The sequence below is a fragment of the Chlorocebus sabaeus genome, chromosome 23, assembly GCF_047675955.1.
Source record: "Chlorocebus sabaeus isolate Y175 chromosome 23, mChlSab1.0.hap1, whole genome shotgun sequence".
NCBI lineage: Eukaryota > Metazoa > Chordata > Mammalia > Primates > Cercopithecidae > Chlorocebus > Chlorocebus sabaeus.
Window position 1 is genome coordinate 20,441,847 of NC_132926.1, and position 20,239 is coordinate 20,462,085.

At 36.8% G+C, this 20,239-nt stretch overlaps 1 long non-coding RNA gene across 1 annotated transcript in view; it reads left to right on the top strand.

Annotated features, from left to right (window-relative positions):
* LOC140709909 (uncharacterized) overlaps positions 1–20,239 on the top strand; it is a 96,640-nt gene that overhangs the window by 68,391 nt on the left and 8,010 nt on the right. Inside the window, exon 2 of the long non-coding RNA XR_012090690.1 lies at positions 14,557–14,804. This is a non-coding gene — a long non-coding RNA (uncharacterized lncRNA). The remainder of the gene's footprint in view (positions 1–14,556; positions 14,805–20,239) is intronic.

The following is a 20,239-nucleotide window of genomic DNA, read 5'->3' on the forward strand; positions in this document are numbered from 1 at the left end:
GTTTCAAAAAAAAGAGCAAAAGACATGAACAGATATTTCTCAAAAGAAGATATACAAGTGGCCAAAAAACATGAAAAAAATCTACACATGACTAATCATCAGAGAAATGCAAATCAAAACGACAGTGAGATACCATCTCAAACCAGTTAGAATGGCTATTATTAAATAGTTTTTTTTCTAAAAGATGCTCGTGAGGCGGCAGAGAAAAAGGAACATTTGTGCACTGTTGGTGGGAACATAAATCAGTTCAGCCACAGTAGAAAGCAGTTTGGAGGTTTCTCAAAGAACTTAAAACAGAACAACCATTTGACCTGCAATCCCATTACTGAGTATATATACAAAAGAATATACATTGCTCTATACAGAAAAGACATATCAACTTGCATGTTTATCACAACATTATTCATGATAGCAAAGACATGGAATCAACATAAGTGCCTATCGATATATTAAATAAAGAAAATGTATTTCATATATGGCACGGAATACTACACCACCCTAAAAAAGGATGAAATCATGTCTTTTGCAGCAGCGTGGTTGGTTGCAGCTGGAGACTATTATTCTAAGCAAATTAATGTAGGAACAAAAAAACAACATACCACATAGTATTACTTATAAGTGGGAGCTAAACATTGGGCACTCATAGACATAAAGACGACAACAATAGACTGGAGACTACTAGACAGGAGAGGTAGGGAAAGGGTGATTCAAGGGTTAAAAACAAACTATTGGGTGCTATGCTTAGCACCTTGTGATCAGATCAATCCTACCCCAAACCTCAGCATTGTGCAAATATATCCATGTAATAAATCTGCACATGTGTATCCTGAATCTAAAATAAAAGTTTAAATTATTAAAGAAAACAGCAAACAAACAAAATGTCAGCTACTTTCCTATATGCTAGCAATGAGCAATTTGCATTCGAAATTAAAACACACTACTATTAAATGAGCTCCACCCAGTGCTTTGGGAGGCCAAGGTAAGAGAATTGCCTGAGTCCAGGATTTTGAGACCAGCCTGGAAACATAGGAAGACTTCATCTCTAGAAAAAAAATTAAAAAATTAGCCTAGCATGGTGGCACATGGCTATAGTCCTAGCTAACTGAGGTGAGAGAATCACTTGAGCCCAAGATTTCCAGGTTGCAGTGAGCTATAATCATCCCACTGTATTCCAGTCTGGGTGACCAAGCTTGACTTGCCTCTGTAATAGTAATAGTAATAATAATACCGATAAAGTTCAAAATTGAAGGACTGAGGAAAAAAATTCAAACTGATTTATCTGAGCAAATTCAATATTTATTTGAGAAAATCTACAAAACACCAATGACAAAAATCAAAGAACTAAATAAATGGAGAGGCATTTTATGTTCATTGATAAAGGAAATCTCAATGCCAGATCTTTCCAACCTCATCTATAAATTCAATGCAATCCTGACCAAATCACAGCAAGTTAATGTATGAATATAGACCAATTGATTCTGAAATTTTCATAGAAAGGCTAAAGTACCAGAAGAGGTGATACAATACTGAAGCAGAATAAGAAAGTCAGCCCGACACTACCAAACTTCAAGAATCATTATTAACTTGCAATAATTATTATAGTGTGATATTAGATAAAGAATAGAAAAATAAATCATGCATCATGGAATAGAGAGCCTAAAAATAAATCCATACAAATAATAGTTAACTGATCTTTGACAAAGAAGAAGGATATTCAATGGCAAAAAGTTGTTATTTTTAATAAATTTCTTTTAAATAAACATCTAAACATCACATGCCTCCTCTCAAAAAATAAAATGTACTCCCTTCAAAAGAAACATTTAGACATTGGCCTTACTCCTTTCTCAAAAATTAACTCAAAAGGAATCTAAGACCTAAATGTGAGATATGAGACACAAAAACTTCTGAAATATAATATAGGAGAAATTCTAGATGACCTTGGCTTGCTGATGAATTTTAGATGCAAAACTAGAAGCACCATACATCAAAGAAAAAAATGATACTTTTGACCTCTTTAAAATTATTATTATTATTTACTTTGTGAAAGATACTGTTAAGAGATAGAAAAGACAAGCCACAAATTTGGAGAAAATAATATTCTAATGGTAGATACTGACATAATTCATTTTTCAAAACCCACAGACTGTACAAAACAAAAAGTGAATCTTAATGTAAAATGTCAGCTTTAGATAATAGCAGTGTATCAATATTTGGTCTCTCGTCAATTGTTACAAATATACTACATACAATCACACAAGATGTTAATTATATGGGAAACTCTGAGGAAGGGGGAGGAAGTATATAGGAACTCTGGACCTCGATTTTCAATATGCCTAAAAGTACTCTAAAAATAACATCTATTAATGAATTATTGCAGACAAAAATTTGAAGTTTTTTAAAACACATCAGCATTTTCAATTACATGTGATAGTAGAATCCTATCTAAACTAGTGACTTGGTCATTCATTAGAGGATTCTATTTTAATTCACTGCAGAACATGTTTTTTCAGTTGTTTTCTTATTTTTATTTTAATTTATTTTAGTTTTGAGACAGGGTCACCCCGACTGGAGTGCAGTGGGGCAATCACAGCTCACTGTGGCTTTGACCTCCTGGGCTCATGCAATCCGCCCACCTCAGCCTCCCAGGTAGCTGAGACCACAGGTGCATACCACCATGCCTGCCTAATTTTTTCATTGTTTGTAGAGATGGGCTCTTACTATGTTGCACAGACTGGTCTCAAACTCCTGGCCTCAAGCAATCCTTCCACCTGGACCTCCCAGAGGACTGAGATTACAGCTGTGAGCCACTGTGGTGGGCTATTTTTTTTTTTTTTTTTGTATATTTGCTTACATGGGTTGTTTCTTTTTTTATCCCCACAAGTATTTAAGGTCTCTGTATTTACATAATATAAAATGGCACCTATAGTAGAGTATACCAGGGATTGAAGCCATCTTTAGAGTCTCAGTAATTTTTTCAGAGCACTCTTAAATAAAAAAATGTGTGTGTGTGTGTGTGTGTGTGTATACACATATATATGAGTAAAATAAAGGCATACCTTTGAGATATTGGAGTATGCTTCCAGACCACTGCAATGAAGTGAATATTCCAATAAAGCCAGTAATCATTTTTTGGTATCCTAGTGCATTTAAAATTATGTTTATGCTATACTGTAGTCTATTAAGTGTGTTATAGCATTATGTCTAAAACTACAATATACATACCTTAATTAAAAATACTTTATTGCTAAACAATGTTAACAATAATCTGAGCCTTCAATGAGTCATAATATTTTTGTTGGTGGAAAGTAATGCCTCAATGTTTTTGGAAACTGACTGATTAGGGTGGTGGTTGCTGAAGGCTGGGTTAGCTGTGGCAAATTCTTGAAATAAGACAGCAGTAAAATTTGCTACATTAATTGACACTTCCACACCCACAAAAAATATCATTAGCAGGTGATACTGTTTGATAGCATTTTACCCACAGTTGAACATTTTTAAAATGGGAGTCTATTCTCTCAAACGCCTGCTGCTGCTTTATCAACTAAGTTTATGTAATTCTAATTTTTCTTGTTATTTCAACAATGTTCACAGCATCTTCAGCAGGAGTAGATTCCACCTCAAGAAATCACTTTCTATTTTAATCCATAAGAAGCAACTCCTTGTTCCTTCAAGTGTTATCATGAGATTGCAGCAATTCAGTTATATCTTCATGGTCCACTTCTCCTTTTAGTTTTCTTGCTGTTTTCACCACATATGTAATGAGTTTCTCCACTGAAGTCTTGGACCCCTCTAAGTCACACATTAGGGTTGAAATCTACTTCTTACAACCTCCTGTTAACATTACTATTTTGACCTCCTCCTATGAATCACAAATGTTCTTAATGGTCTCTAGAATGGTGAATCCTTTCCAGAAGGTTTTCATTTTACTTTTCCCAGATCCATCAGACAATTTACTATCTATGGCAGCTGTAGCCTTGTGAAATGCATTTCTTGAATAATAAAACTTGAAAGTCAAGATCACTGCTTGATCCGTGGACTGTAGAATGGATGGCATATTAGCAGGCATGTCAACATTAATCTCCTTGTCCATCTCCATCAGAGTTCTTGGGTGGCCAGGTGCATTGTCAATGAGCAGTAATTTTTAAAAGGGCTTTTTTTGCTTTTCTGAACAGTAAGTCTCAACAGTGGACTGAACGTACTCAGCATACTGTGTTGTAAATAGATATACTTTCATGCAAGCTTTGTCACTGCTTTTATACAACACAGGCAGAGTAGATTCAGCATAATTCTTAAGGGCTGCACGACTTTCAGAATAGTAAATAAGCATTGGTTTTAACTTAAAGTTACCAGGTGCACTAGCCCCTAATAAGATTGAGTCACTCTGTTCTTTGAAGGGTTGAAGCCAGGAATTAAAGTCTCTCTAGTTTCCGAAGTCCTCATTGCATCTTCTTCCAACAGAAGGCTCTTGCGTCTGTTGAAACTCCATTGTGTATTGTAACCTCCTACATCAATTAATTTACCTAGATCTTTAGATAACCTGTTGCAGCTTTTCCATCAACACTTGTTGCTTCACCTTGCACTTTTATGTTATGGAGTTGGCTTCTTTCATTAAACCTCATGAACAAACCTCTGCTAGCATTACATTTTTCTTCTGCAACTTCCTCCGTCCTCTCAGCCTTCATAGAATTCAAGAGAGTTAGGGTCTTGCTCTGGATTAGGCTTTGGCTTAAGGGAATGTAGTGGTTGGTTTCATCTATCTAGACCATTGAAACTTTCTCCATATCAGCAGTAAAGATGTTTTGCTTTCTTATTACTTATGCTTTCACTGGTGTAGCACTTTTCATTTCTTCAAGATTTTTCCTTTTCATTCACAACCTAACTGTTGCATGAGGCCCAGCTTCTGGCCTATCTTAGCTTTTGACACGTCTTCTTCACTAAGTGTAATCATTACTAGTTCTTATATAAAGTGAAAAATGTTCAACTGTCTTTCACTTGAACACTTAGAGGCCATTATAGAATTACAAATTGGCTTAATTTCAGTATATTTGTGTCTCAGGGAATAGGGGAGGCCCAAGGAGAAAAAGAGAGAGGCCAATTAGTGGAGCAATCAGAACACACACAACACTTATCAATTAAGTTTGTTGTTTTATGTGGGTGTGGTTAGTGGTGTTTCAAAACAATTAAAATAGTAACATCAAAGATCATAGATCATGACAACAGATATAATAATAAAGAAAAAGTCTAAAATATTCTGAGAATTACCCTAACGTGATACAGAGATATGATGTGAGTTCATGCTGTTGGATAAATGGCCCCGAAAGACTTGCTTGATATAGGGTTGCCACAAACCTCCAATTTGTACAAAACACAGCATCTGCAGAGCACAATAAAGCAAAGTGCAAAAAAGCAAGGTATGTCATATATTCATATAATCATATACATGAATAAGATACATATGTGTATTTCATTTATTATGTAGATTCTCCCAAATCACTTAAATATTTGTGTGCTAACACCAGGTGAACTTGGGCACTGAACAAGTTCTCAAATTTTGTAATCAGATTGGACATTCCTACTCTCATTTTCTGTTACACATAGATTTTGCATACTACCAACTTTTATCGCAATAACTACTGAAAACCAAGCTTTGCAAAGAAATGACATCATTGAAGGGATGCAGCAATTTAATATTGACACTATCTTCTTCATCAGGCTGATAGTTTGCACACTCACAGTGTGCAAAACTGTATAAGATCTGTGGCTACCTAAACATTGTATAATATCCCACAGCACCCATGTAAATTTTCTGTGACACCCAGTGTGTTTCAGTGCACTGTTTGGGAATAGCAGGAGTAGAATTGTCATATATTAAATAATATGAAATATTATGGAAATTACATATACCAAAAATTACATATTGTACTATTGTTCAGTTCAGGGATAAAAGTGAAATAAATTCCTGTGTGTGCTCACTACACAGCGTAGTAATGGGAAATTACTGGTACTTTGAAGCCCTCTATATGGCTCTTTCTGAATATATTATCTTTTTTCTTTCTCGCAGAAGAAACTTGTCAAGTGTGCTGCTGGGACAAATACCACAAACACAGGCAGTGATGGTTTAAATTTGACACATAGAAGCAGAGGACTAGGCCGGGTACAGTGGCTCACGTCTATAATCCCAGCACTTTGGGAGGCAGAGGCAGATGTATCACTTGAGGTCAGAGGTTGAGATCAGCCGGACCAACATGGAGAAAGCACATCTCTAATACAAATGCAAAATTAGCTGGGCATGGTGGTGCATTCCTGTAATCCCAACTACTCTGGAGGCTGAGGCAGGAGAATCGCTTGAACCCAGGAGGCAGAGGTTGCAGTGAGCCGAGATCATGCCATTGCACTCCAGTCTGGGCAACAAAAGTGAAACTTCATCTCAAAAAAAAAAAAAGGAAGAAGAAGAAGAAGAAGAAGAAGAAGAAGAAGAAGAAGAAGAAGAAGAAGAAGAAGAAGAAGAAGAAGAAGAAGAAGAAGAAGAAGAAGAGGAGGAGGAGGAGGAGGAGGAGGAGGAGGAGGAGGAAGAGGAAGAAGAAGAAGAAGACGGAGGAGGAGGAGGAGGAGGAGGAGGAGGGGAAGGAGGGGGAGGATGAGGAGAAGGAAAGGACTATTAGGATGCATAAGAGTCTCCAGTCTTTCACAATCCCAGGGAAATGTAATTGAATGCACAGGTTTTGTTGGTAGAAAGGATTTTTCCTCTATATGTGGAACCTTCTTTGGGCAGGTACATGTGTGACAATACGATCAGCTTGTTGCTAAATATTTGGATCTGTTCCCATAGTTAGTCAACACATATGGTCATTCTTTAAACAATACATATCTGGGTAGTCCAGGAGCCTGTACAATCATCTGGTCTTTTAACAAGGAATCCAACTGTAGGAACAGCATCTTCTGTGGCCAGCACATTGCTGTCAGTTCAGCCCATTTTGCTGAGTGGTCAATACAGCAGGCTGTCAGTCAGTATGATGATGGTAGCAGCACCTCACTGAATTTTTCTATCTTAAATTCAGACAATTCCATGCCTTATTTCCAAGGCCATTAAAATAGGAGATGCATTATATAGCACCTGCAGAAGTTTTAAATCTCACATGTAAGAATGATTATTTATTTTTACCATTTTAGTGTGTGGTAACGTTTTAACTGCAGGCCATTGGCAGGCTTTAAGAATTTAGGTAGCTTGCAGCAATGTGCTTGAACCCACCAATGTGGGAAGCACTTCCAGGGATCAGAGTGAATGAGGTCAAACCAACCAGTAGGCATGCTGGTACTGGGGAAAAATAAACTAAACTATTTGCACTGATTACGAGTCTGAATAATTACTAGCAATCACACTCCAGTCGTAGAAGTCAAAACCTGAAAGTAACGGCCATCGGTGACTATGCTGTATTAGAAGCCAAGTTACAGTTCACTAGGGAGATACTCTCAAGACAAATGAAGGTTTTATGTTCACTTACCTCTCCAGTGAACTCACTTCCAAGCTTTTCCTGATTACTCAGTTACGCATGTAAAACAGAATTTCGTATTTTTAGGTGACTTGTAAAAGGTCAGTTTCTCAAGACAATGAGGATGATGTATTTCTGACAAAGTATTTAAATGAATACTTTCTCTTGAAAATCATGTTCAAATGAATGAATGAGTGACCTATATAGGTACAGTTGGAATGGAAATATTTTGTATCACAGACATATCAAGAATGTGAGAAATATAACAAACTTGCTAAAAAGCCCATGAATACTAGTAATCATATTTCTTTTACCTTTATTTTAATCAAAAAAAGAAAGAGCAATGTGTTCAATGAGGGTGCTTTATCTCAGTAATGCAATATTGCACTTCTTTAAGTGTTGCTACTAATAAGTACATATCCTAATCTACCTGCCTAAATACTAGTGGAGTACTAGTAGAAAATGGTTACTGTATTTACCTGCCTAAATACTAGTGGAATACTAGTGGAAAATGGTTACTGTATTAGTCAGGGTTCTCTTAAAGGGACAGAAATAATAAGATATATACAGATATATGTATATACAGTAGTCCAGGAGCCTGTACACCCATCTGGTCTTTTAACAATGAATCCAACATTTATATAAATATAGGAACAACACCACGTACATATCATATATATATATACATGGGAGTTTATTAAGTATTAATTTACATGATTACAAGGTCCCACAATAGGCTGTCTGCAAACTGAGGAACAAGGAGAGCCAGTCTGAGTTCCAAAACTGAAGAACTTGGAGTCCAATGTCCGAGGGCAGGAAGCATCCTGTATGGGAGAAAGATGTAATCTGGGAAGCCCTATCTCTCTCCTTTTTCAGGTTTTTCTGCCTGCTTTATATTTCCTGGAAGCTGATTAGATTGTGCATATCAGATTAAGGGCAGATCTGCCTTCTCCAGCCCTTCTCCACTGACTCAAATGTTAATCTCTTTTGGCAACACCCACACAGACACACCCAGGATTAACACTTTGTATCCCTCAACTCGATCAACTTGACACTCAGTATTAACCATCACAGTTATATGTGAAAATATTTTTTTCACTTTTTTTAAGCATAGGGCTATTTTGATTTTTTTAGCTAGAATATTTCTGAAGTAGTTGTATAAGGTACACACAATTATTTACTGTATTATATATACATAAATTGATTTTTTATTATTGACTCATGTCTTTTTGAATATAGTATAATATGAAATTTAGTTCTCTTGTTGCACATTGCATCTTCAGATAGGTTCATCCTACATAATTACAATTTGTACCTGTTGACCTACGCCTTCCCATTTTCTCCTCCTCACACTGATAACTACTTCTCTACTCTCTCCATTTCCATATATTTGTCATTTTTTAGATTCCACATATAAATAAAGTCATGCAGTGTTTTTCTTTCTGTGTTTGGTTTATTTCACTTTGCATAATGTCCTCCAGGTTCATCTATACTGTCACAAATGGAAGTATACTCTTATCTTTTAAGTCTGAATAATATTCCTTTGCACCACAATTTCTTTTTTATTGTATATATCTAGAATGTCTGTGACTATATATATGCACATATGCATACATATGTGTGTGTATTATATGTAATATATATGTTATATAATGTAATATATAAGTTTCAGGATCCTCAAACTTCCCTGGGAGGGTGGAAGAAATAATCATTCTCTAGTGCTTTATGCTCACCAGTTATAAACTCTATGTATACACAAGGCATATGAGTTCATATTAAAATCCATTTAGGTGTTGTAATTGGAGAATGGTGATTTTTTTTTTTTTCCTAAATAATTGCAATTGTACTTTGGAGCATAGGACATGATTACATACACTGTTCTTAAAATCATCACTGGAAAACTTATTTTCAGTCAATTGTGAATCATTTCTGTTTTAATGTTTTATTCCTCCAAATTCAGATTTTTGATCTTATATTTCTAGTGTTCAAAAAGACAAGGGGATAGGAGAGGAAGGAAAATAAAAGGAGATTGATCAATGATATTCTTTCAAATGAACAGTTCATTTGAATTGCAACGCTGTGCCAACTATGCCCCTAAAATCACATTTCTTTACTCAAGAGTACGCTTCAATTGTGAAAATAGATCATTTTATTTTCCCTTTTGAGGTCAGCTTGTTACAGATGGAACAGCCCGTTGCTGTGTTTATGCTGAAATGGGTTTTTGAGCTGTGCAGGTGCATAGGTGGTAATACACTGCATGATTACATTTAATTTGTATTTCAATTCCAACTCTCCTGAGCCCTGACTCTACTTTCTCATTTTCTTCTTTTGTAACAGTGGTGCATAGGGCGATGACGATAGATTTTCATCTGTAACTCCCAAAACCCTGCTCAGGTTGGTATGCTAAAGCAACCTTTTTTCCTACAATGTTTTTCTTTTGGTTTTGTTTCACATATTTTGGTGATCATTTTTTTTTTTCCTTGCTCACCTTACTTTGTTCCAGAAACAAGGAATTATCTAAAATTTGGGCTGCCATTACACAAGCTTAACAACTAAAATGATTTAATTCACACAAATTAGATTATCTCAAATCTTATTAACTTCCATATCTTCCAATTAATTACTGTGAAATTCTGTGTGCTAAGAAAATTGTTTTATTTTCTCAAAATGAATGAAAAAATACTTCTGCATTTGTCACAGTTGTAGAAGAGAAAAAAATCTGAAATCTGAGCTTCGTAAAGGCTGTCATCATCAACAAATGTAAAATTTGGAAGATTTTATTGGAGTTACACTTACATGTCCACCTACCAAGGTTTTCTATCTTCTTGCATTTTAAGCAACATGTGCATGTTTGAAACTATTTATTCTAAATGTTCAATTTAATTCTCACCTAAAGATTCTTCTTCAAATGAAACAATTACATTTTCCCTAAAAATGCAAACATCCTTACTTATAATTAGGCAATACAACTATGAAGATTGAGGGAGTAAAGAAATTTTTATGAATTATGTAAAGAAAGTAAGAGTAATTTGAAAAAATTCAGGTGTTGTAATGCATAGAATGCTTAAAAGTGCCAAAATTTACTAAGCACCTTCTAAGACATAGTGTTCTGTGTTTATGTCATATCAATAGATATTTGCTGAGTTATTGCTTTGTTCCTGAAAATATGCTAGCTGCTCTAATACATATGGCTTCTCCTTGCCCTTTTCCTTCTACAGGTTAATATCTCTTGAACCAGTTTTCTTCTCTCTGTTCCTCCTACTACTATCTTGTTCAGATCTCCATCCACAATTTCTCACTTTTATAACTTTAGGCCTTCAGGATGATCCACCTATAATCCATACCTCATAGTGTTTATCTTCAGTGCAGACCTGCTCATGTCATTCTCCTGTATGAATTGCCCAGTGTCACTCTGTTGTCTTCAGTTTAGCATCCACATTTCTCATGATGATGTGGTATGCATGTCTGAAGTCTGTTGCTCTTTGTCCTTTGCAGGTCCTTTTGCCTACATAGTGCACCTATGCATATTTGTTTCAGAAGAAATTACCTCTCCTGTTTCGTAATGTTCTATTAGGACTGTCAGCAACAGTGTTGCTCTAGAGAATGAGGACATGAACCAAACAAGATCAATCAATCTTTTCCAAGAATTGAATACATAGTAGAGTGCCAAAAAGGACTAAAGTTGGTCAGAACTGAGTCAATGCCACGCCATGACTGTGACCTAATGAAGATGTCATGAATCTCTGCTACTGAGATCTCTGGGAACTGCTTTGTTTCTACATTTCTTGTGATCTTACTACACAGCTTCTATTTCAATTATGTGGGTTAGCCAGTGTATTAGTCCGTTCCGATGCTGCTAAGAAAGACATACCCAAGACTGGGTAATTTATAAAGAAAGGAAGTTTAATTGACTCACAGTTCCATGTGGCTGGGGAGGCCTCACAATCATGGCAGAGGTTGAAGGGGAAGCAAAAAAAGTCTTACATGGTGGCAGGCAAGAGGACATGCGCAGGGGAACTCCCCTTTATAAAACCATCAGATCACATGAGAGTTATTCACAATCATGAGAACAGCATGGGAAAGACCTGCCCCATGACTCAATTACCTCACACTGGGTTTCTCCCACAACACATGAGAATTATGGGAGCTACAATTCAAGATGAGATATAGATGGAGACACTGCCAAACCATATCAATCCACCTCTGGACCTTCTCAAATCTCATGTTCTCACATTTAAAAACCAATTATGTCTTCCCAACAGTCCCCCAAAGTCTTGACTCATTTCAACATTAACTTGAGTCCACAGTCCAAAGTCTCATCTGACACAAGGCAAGACCCTTCCGCCTATAAGCCTATAAAATCAGAAGGAAGTCAGTTACTTCATAGATACAATTAGTGTACGGACATTGGGTAAATATACCCATTCCAAATGGGAGAAATTGGTCAAAACAAAGGGGTACAGGCCCCATGCAAGTCCGAAATCCAGCAGGGCAGTCAAATCTTAGAGCTCCAAAATGATCTCATTTGACTCCATGTGTCACATCCAAGTCACGGTGATGCAAGAGGTGGGTTCCCATAGTCTTGGGCAGCTCCACCCATGTGGCTTTGCAGGATACAGCCTCCCTTCTGGCTCCTTTCACAGACTGGTATTGAGTGTCTGCGGCTTTTCCAGGTTCATGGTGCAAGCTGTCAGTGGATCAACCATTCTAGGGTCTGGAGGATGGTGGCCCTCTCTCACAGCTCCACGAGGAGGTGCCCCAGTAGGGACTCTGTGTGGGGACTGCAACTTGACATTTCCCTTCTTCACTGCCATAGCAGAGGTTTGCCATGAGGAGTGCCCCCCTGCAGCAAACTTCTACCTGGACATCCAAGCATTTCCGTATCTCCTCTGAAATCCAGGTGAAGGTTCCTAGACTTCAATTCTTGACTTCTGTGCACCTGCAGGCTCAACACCATGAAGAAGCTACCAAGGATTGGGGCTTGCACCCTCTAGAACCATGGCCTGAGTTGTATCTTGGCCCCTTTAAGCCCCTGCTAGAGTAGCTGCGATGCAGAGCACCAAGTCACTAGACTGCACATAGCAAGGGGGGCCTGGGCCCAGCCCATAGTCAAACCACATCAGTCAGTTTGAATTATTTTATTTCTAAAAAGTTATCCATAGTTGAATTTGTTTGTTTCCAACAACATTTATTAATAGATCCCTTTATTGTTCTTCAACTTTATCTCTTACCATTTTTCACCTTGTACCTGAGACTTACTGAGTTCTCCCTCCTTCACTAATTTATCATCCTTTCATTTGGCTCTAGACATTTGTTCCTCAAGTTCCCTTATCATGGAACCATATTGCTTTTATCTGTATTTCTCTAATTACTAAACATCCTCTAGAACTCAACTTCATGTTTTTCAGGAAGACTTCCTTTATGCCTCACACACTCCTACTCTGTGTTCCTATAACCTGCTAATATCATTTTACAGTTTTTGCCTATCTATTGTGAAAAAGGAACTTCAACTGTAGAATCTGTGTCTGTCATTGTCATATTTTATTTATAGTGCCTAGATCACTGCCTCATCTATAAAAACAAATTAGCTAATATTTGTTGAATAACGAATGAATAAATGTAAGAAAAACTCATTTAACTCTATACATTATATAATCATGCTCCAAATTGAATATAATCAAGGTGCAGGAAGCCTGTCCTCTGGTTACTAAACAAAATGAGAGGTATTAATGTTAGGCTAGATAACTTGAAAGGCTGTAGGAATTACATGGTGCTTGATTTCATTGATGGCAGGCAGAATTCAAGGAGTTGTAAAAAAAATAACGAGAGTATTTTGACCTCAGCATAGCAAACTTTGTATTCAAAATGGTTCTTGTGAAATCTAGAGTTTTTTTGTTTTTTGTTTTTTGTTTTCCTTGCTAGGTTTTCATCACTATGCAGATGTCTTGACAAATAAGTTTCAGTTCATCTGTCATTTCTGACTTCACTGGGATAATCAGGCCTCATCCAGTCTTGGCATGAATGAGTGTGGTGATTGATTTGTAATGCCTGCCTGGGAAAAGAAGTCAGGAGTGCGAATAAGAACGGTAGGAATTTTTCATTCTACTATGGGATAATGCATTAACTTCTAGTAGCTTTTTGAATTAAATTGTTTCAGAAATTTCCCAAGAAGATGTAGAAAAGGCCAGCTTGACTGATACATCTATAGAAAGCTAATATAAAATTATAGAAACATAAAATTTTTAGCATGCCTCAAACATATCTATTCACTTTACAGATGTGGAAGTCAAGGACTGGAGAGGGTAAAAGAGCTTGTCCAAGATTACCACTAATCAATCAACACTAAAATTTACATTTTTTTCTGATTTTCTAGATAAGAGCTTTCAGCTTACATAATGCAATTCAAATTTTCCTTTTAAATCAAACACTGAATTAATAAATTACTGATTATTTATGATGACTTGCCTAATTTACTTAATTCTTCTCTCTTTAAATTTGTAAAGTATGGTTGATAATTGGATAACATAGTAACTACATACCTGACACATAATGAGAAACTAATAAGTGTTATCTCATATTTCCTTTGTGATATCTTAGTTCAAGCATAACATTTAAGCCACTCAACTTTCAAATTACTTGAAAGAATTTTGTGTCAGTTTTGAAGCTTTGGTAAAACCAGCTATGTTTACAGGAGTAGGGCCACATGCTATAAAGGGCCACCCCTTTCATTGTGACTTCTCTAACAAAGCCTTTTCCATTAATAAAATAATCAGTGGTAAGTGGGGCTAGCAAATATAGAATCTGTGTTATAGGCCAGGCACTGAGCTAATTGCTTTGTTAACATTACTTTATTCAATCACCATTGTAATTCCATGAGGAAAATGTCCCCATTTTACAAATAAGGAAGATGAGATTTGCACCAGTTAACTTACCTGAAACTATGAAGGTAACAACCGTGTTTAAAATGCAAAGTCTCCCTTTCTCCAAAGCCAATGCTTTTAATCACCATAACAGACTCTATGAAGTCACTTGCCTTCCTTCTTTTTTTCTTGTGATTTTCACGCAGAAAGTAACAACCTCCACCGTCACTACTTAAACCAGTCTTGAACGAATGTCAGGTCCTTGGGAAACTCTCCAACCTTATCTCCTGTCCTGGCCAGGTGTGCTCCAGGTGAACCATTTGGCTAAGTCGATTTGAACTATTTGGGAGACCTTGGTACCTATGATTCCTTCTTCTTGGAAGATCCTTTCTGTTTTGTCAGCTCCTACTTCCGTGTTGTGGAAAACCGATGTAACCTCCTAGTCCTGAATCAGGTATTGCTCCTCAGCACTGCAAACCCTTTGGCTTCAGGTGTTATTCACTCCACTGCATCAGAGTGAGGCCTTTTACCTTCAATACATTACATATGATGTGGTATTAAAACTATTGGCTAACTTCTCTCTTTCTTCACAGATGATGAGATGATGAGTCCAGGAACTCAATATTACTCATACTTCTAGTACTCGTGTCAAACACAGCAAATATAACCAAATGGATGATTCAGAAACATCAAATGATTGAGTAATTAATGATATAATTATTGAATAATTCTATATGCAAGATATTTAATTTAATTTTTCCATAATTACCTTATTCAATTTACCCAATCTGTCTAGAAACTAAATAATAAATTCCTATTCTAAAAAGTAGGAAAATAAGGCATAGACATGATATAGGATTTAACCTTGTTCACACAAATAGCTAATGTCAGTGGACGTTTCAAATTTGTCTCTTTAAAGTACAATTCATACACCTAAGCACTGCACTTTAGTAGATATTTTTGTGAATGGGAATAATGCATATATTAAGACATGTGATTTTAGGCCGGGCGCGGTGGCTCAAGCCTGTAATCCCAGCACTTTGGGAGGCCGAGATGGGCGGATCACGAGGTCAGGAGATGGAGACCATCCTGGCTAACATGGTGAAACCCTGTCTCTACTAAAAAAAATACAAAAAAATACCCGGGCGAGGTGGCGGGTGCCTGTAGTCCCAGCTACTAGGGAGGCTGAGGCAGGAGAATGGTGTAAACCCGGGAGGCGGAGCTTGCAGTGAGCTGAGATCCGGCCACTGCACTCCAGCCTGGGCGACAGAGCGAGACTCCGTCTCAAAAAAAAAAAAAGACATGTGATTTTAGAACATGGTCTTAGTTTCCACAACTGCTCTCCTATTGGAAAAAAATGGCTTAAATAGACCATTTCCTCATTGTTCTCATAATGTGCCCCAGTGGATTCTAAATTGGCACCTTTGTCTTTTTGTTCTCCATCCCAGGATACTCACTACTTCTGGACTGCTTATTCAAGCTTTACCTGTCCATTTGGGGTACATGGAGGAGCATTTTTTCTTGATTTTCAAGCTCATGAGGGTGCATTCGCCTCTGAACTCACCAGTGCATTCTGTCCCTTCTATTCACTCCCTTTCTTATGGTTTTAGTAAAATTTTGTTGCTATTAAGAGTATAGTCCTTGTTGTTGATCAGAGCTTGGTTTGTAAGTGACTCAACACCATATTAACATTGCCTCTAATGTGATGTTCATTTTGTGTTTGATACATATCTCTCTGGTGAACCACTTGACCAGAGAGAGTCTTGAGAGCCAGTGACAGGTGTGGTAAGGGGCAGATAGGACCTAAGACTGTGGGTACCAGGCAAGGCAAATGAAAGCCTGGTTGCCAGTGAAGAGAGTAAGGGGGATAAGGAAAGATAAATCTTCAATTTAATGGAGGTACTAAGAATTAAAAATAAACCTAAAATGGGAATTCTAGAGTTTGCAAAAGACATTGGGGTGACTGAAGTGTACCCCTAAGGCAGGCATTCGGAGGGAGCCGAGTATTAGTCCAGAGACTTGACCTAGTTCATGCAGGGAACAATCATCTGAAGTACAATAAGAGGTTAAAATCATACGTTCTATTTGAAGTGCCTTTAGAAATCTTTAGTCTTGTGGCTATTTCTGCCCTTTTCTGTGTCTAATAAACAGATTCTACTTGTGTTGTTGTTGTTGTTTTGTTTTGCTTTTTCTTAGGTTTGTCATTACTTTGTATTCTTATAGATGAACAGAGGATAATTGACTCCTCCTTAAAAACAGGTCTCCTTTGCCCCAAAATATTTTATATTGAGTGAAGAAGAGCAAAATGGAACCGTTGGGAAGGGAATATTCACTTATTTTTTTCTGCATTATTCTAAGGTGCCCAAACTTCGTGCCACCTGGATCATTTAGCAGTCCTGATTAAAGAGCACAGGGTCTGGCAGTCTGTAGAAGTTTGCTCCCTGGTGCTGCCTGGACTGCCTTGGGCTGCTAGCAGCCTTATGGTCTCCAGACAATCTGTCATTTCTGCTGTGTCCCAATAACCCTTGGCAACAGCAAAAGCAAACAGGTACCAAAAGGCTGAGGGATTCCAAGATAGAGAAATTGTCCTTTATTTTAAAAAATTATGTCATCTGTACCATAAGAAGTTATTGAGAAGTTTCATTTAAAATCAAGATCACCTATGGGCTTGTAATTTTTCTGCACCAAAGGACATGGTTGCTGTTTTTGTTATCCTTTTTGCTCTGTCTTCACCAGGTTCTGAGTGTAGAAGGGAACATTTAAATATTTGAGGAGATAACTACATAAGTACATGTGAGTGCATGTTTTTCTTTCTCTCTCTCTCCTGCTGTAAGTATTGAGAGAGAGGGAGAGACAAATACACACACACATACATACATACATACATACATACATATATACATGTGTAGTTATTTCCTCAAGTATAAGAAAGATAAAGAGTCAAATATCCAGATATATGAAGAAGGCACTGCATAAGAAATTCTAAGTGTTTAGTTTCTACTGAGATCTGTCCAACATTATAGACTCAGGGGCTCCAAATGCTGGCAAGGTTCAGAAAGATTGTATCAATGAATGAAGCCAGACCTGGGTGCTGGGTGTTGGGGCCCAACAAGGGTGTTGGGGCTCATCAGGGGTGTTGGGAAAGAACCGTAAAGAGCAGAGACATCCATGCCCAATCTGGAAGGGGAAGTAGTCGCTATTTTATTGCAGAATGTTGGTCTAATGTTGCCAGCTTTTCTTTTGATTCCAAGGAAGCCCACAAATCAGAGTGCATACAATTTCTCCTGAGTTAGAAATAGTGATTCTATTTTGTTTTTAACAAAAACACACCAGAAAGCTGAAGCTTGCCAATGGTTCTTAATAGAGCCTGTGCCTTTACGGTCAAATTGTTCAAGTGACTCTAACTCTTTTCCATTTCTTTTCTACAGTAAGTATCTCTAAAATTTTTAAACAGTACTTATTTTTAATATGCCTCAGTTATTACTTTAGTATAGAGATAGATTAAAACAAGCATAACATTAAAAGATATGAGTGTTTATACATTTTCCCTCAATTCAAGGGTCAATACATTCAGAAAATATATTTTGGAGTGATAATTACTCTCTGTGATGGAAGAATATTTTTTATTCATTATCTCTTTAAAGTGTGTATAATAGAGTGTTTATGTATTCATCAACTGTGAATCTGGGTTTTCTCTCTTATAATGTCAAAACCTATTTACCGAGGTTTAACTATCTTCTTCATCTGTTATAAACAAAATTTTCCCTTTTTGGGGGATTCAGCTAAAGCTCCTTGATAGAAAAAATTGGTATGCCAACTCTCTGACTGACATTCCCCTTACAAAGTTCATTTCATTTTTATGCAATCTCTGTTTTAGGTATTGGAATTTATAGTTTTCAGCGTATCTTGGGGAGTGGGAGAATACTGATTCTATTTGTTTAAACTTAAAAAAAAATATATATGGTTGTCTAATTTTCCAAGCCCAGCATCAGCTTTATCTATTTCTCATTCAATTGGCCCTTTCTAATATTTGGGTTGCAGTTTTTCTTTATATATCCATTACAAGTTCACAGCAAATTCCAAATTTTGACTTGCAATTTTCCACATTTTTTCCATTTCCCCCCAGGCATTAGTCAATCAATAGGAAATGATTAAAACTCACATGTGAATACATACCCAAAGAGAAGATATACGGTTTTGTTCCCGAAAATGAAATTTCACTTGGTTGACTCACTAGGCTCATTGTTGGGTTTTCCAACTTCTCCTACCCTTTAGAGAAATAGGTTTTACTTTCCTTCTTCTAAAAACCACCTGGGATGTACAAATATTTTTGTTCCTACAAAGCAATTGTTATGTATTTTAAAATCAACTCTAGCTTTTTTTTTTTTTTTTCTGGGTCTCTTTTGAAACAGTTATGCTGTTACAGTTATTGGCAGAGTTGAAAGAACATCAATTTTTTAATTCATGTTTAAAAAGCAGCAGAGCATCCTGGTCACTAGCATTTGATTAACTATAAGGGCTTCTAATAAAACTTAGCGTTAAATCCAATCTTTCAGCTGTGGTCTAAAACACCCTTCAGCATATAGCCCCTTCATATATATCCAGCATCTCCTGCAATTCTCTATCTCAGCCGCAACACTTCAGCTATGTGTACTTTATTTCCCTTCTAGAATTTTAACAAATGTATCCCAGCCACAGGTCCTCTGCTCTTACTTTTCTCTCCGGCTCATGTATATTATCAGTTGCTGGCTTTCATATCTCAGAACTTGTGTTGATTTCCCACCGAAATCATTCTTGACCATCATAGGTGCTATTTTTAGATAGGTTTATATTATTCATTGTACTTATCTTAATGATTTAATTACATTTCTATCATTTGTCTAAACCACCAGAATGTAACGTCTATGAGATCAGGAACCTGTATTGTCTTGTTCACTTTGACATTTCCAGTGCTTAAGACAGTGTCTGACACTTAGAGAAAAAGATTCTCTTTGTCTCTCTCTCTCATATAAGATACATGAAAACTGATAAAATAATTCTACCTGAGTTTCTTTTTCAAAAAATTCCTAACAAACCTAAATAATTCTAAATTCATGAAGTTGTAAGAGTTAGTGAGGTCATGCCTGTGAAGTACTTACCAGAGTGTCTGGCAGTGCATTAGGTAAATAAGTAGTAGCTGCTGGAGTTATTTTCACCATGCTGCCAAAGATAAGAATGAAAGACCTCCAGAAAATTTCTGGTCAATGTCTTTCAAACCTATATAAAACCTATAGGAACATGTAGCAAATTCTAAGGAAGAAAACAGAGTTTCTCATTCTTAGACTTTGGAGACAGTATTCAGCATTTTTGTTTTTCATCTTTTTTTTTTTTTAGTCTTTTTAGAATTTTATTTTACATTCAGCGACGTACATGTGCTTGTTTGTTACATGGGCATTACATGCGTAATTGTGGGAGTTGGGCTTCTGGTGTATCCATCACTCAAATACTAGATACTGTACCCAGTGGGTAATTTTTCAACTCTTACCCCCTTTCCATCCTTCCCCCTCTGGAGTCTCCATAGTCTATTTTTGTACTGGGCATGTCTCTAATGCAACATATAATCTAAGTAACTGGTACTTGTTACCTTATACCACTAGTTCTCAAATATTTTATTTTCATGGCCCTTTTGCAGTATAATAAATTATTGAGGACCCCAAATACTTTTGTATATTTTTTGTACCTATCAGTATTTGCTGTTTTAAAAATTGAAAGATAATTTTGGGAGGCCGAGCTGGGTGATCACCTGAGGTCAGGAATTCAAGATTGGCCTGGCCAACATGGTGAAATCCCATCTCTACTGAAAATACAAAAAGTAGTCAGGCGTGGTGGCACACGCATGTAATCCCAGCT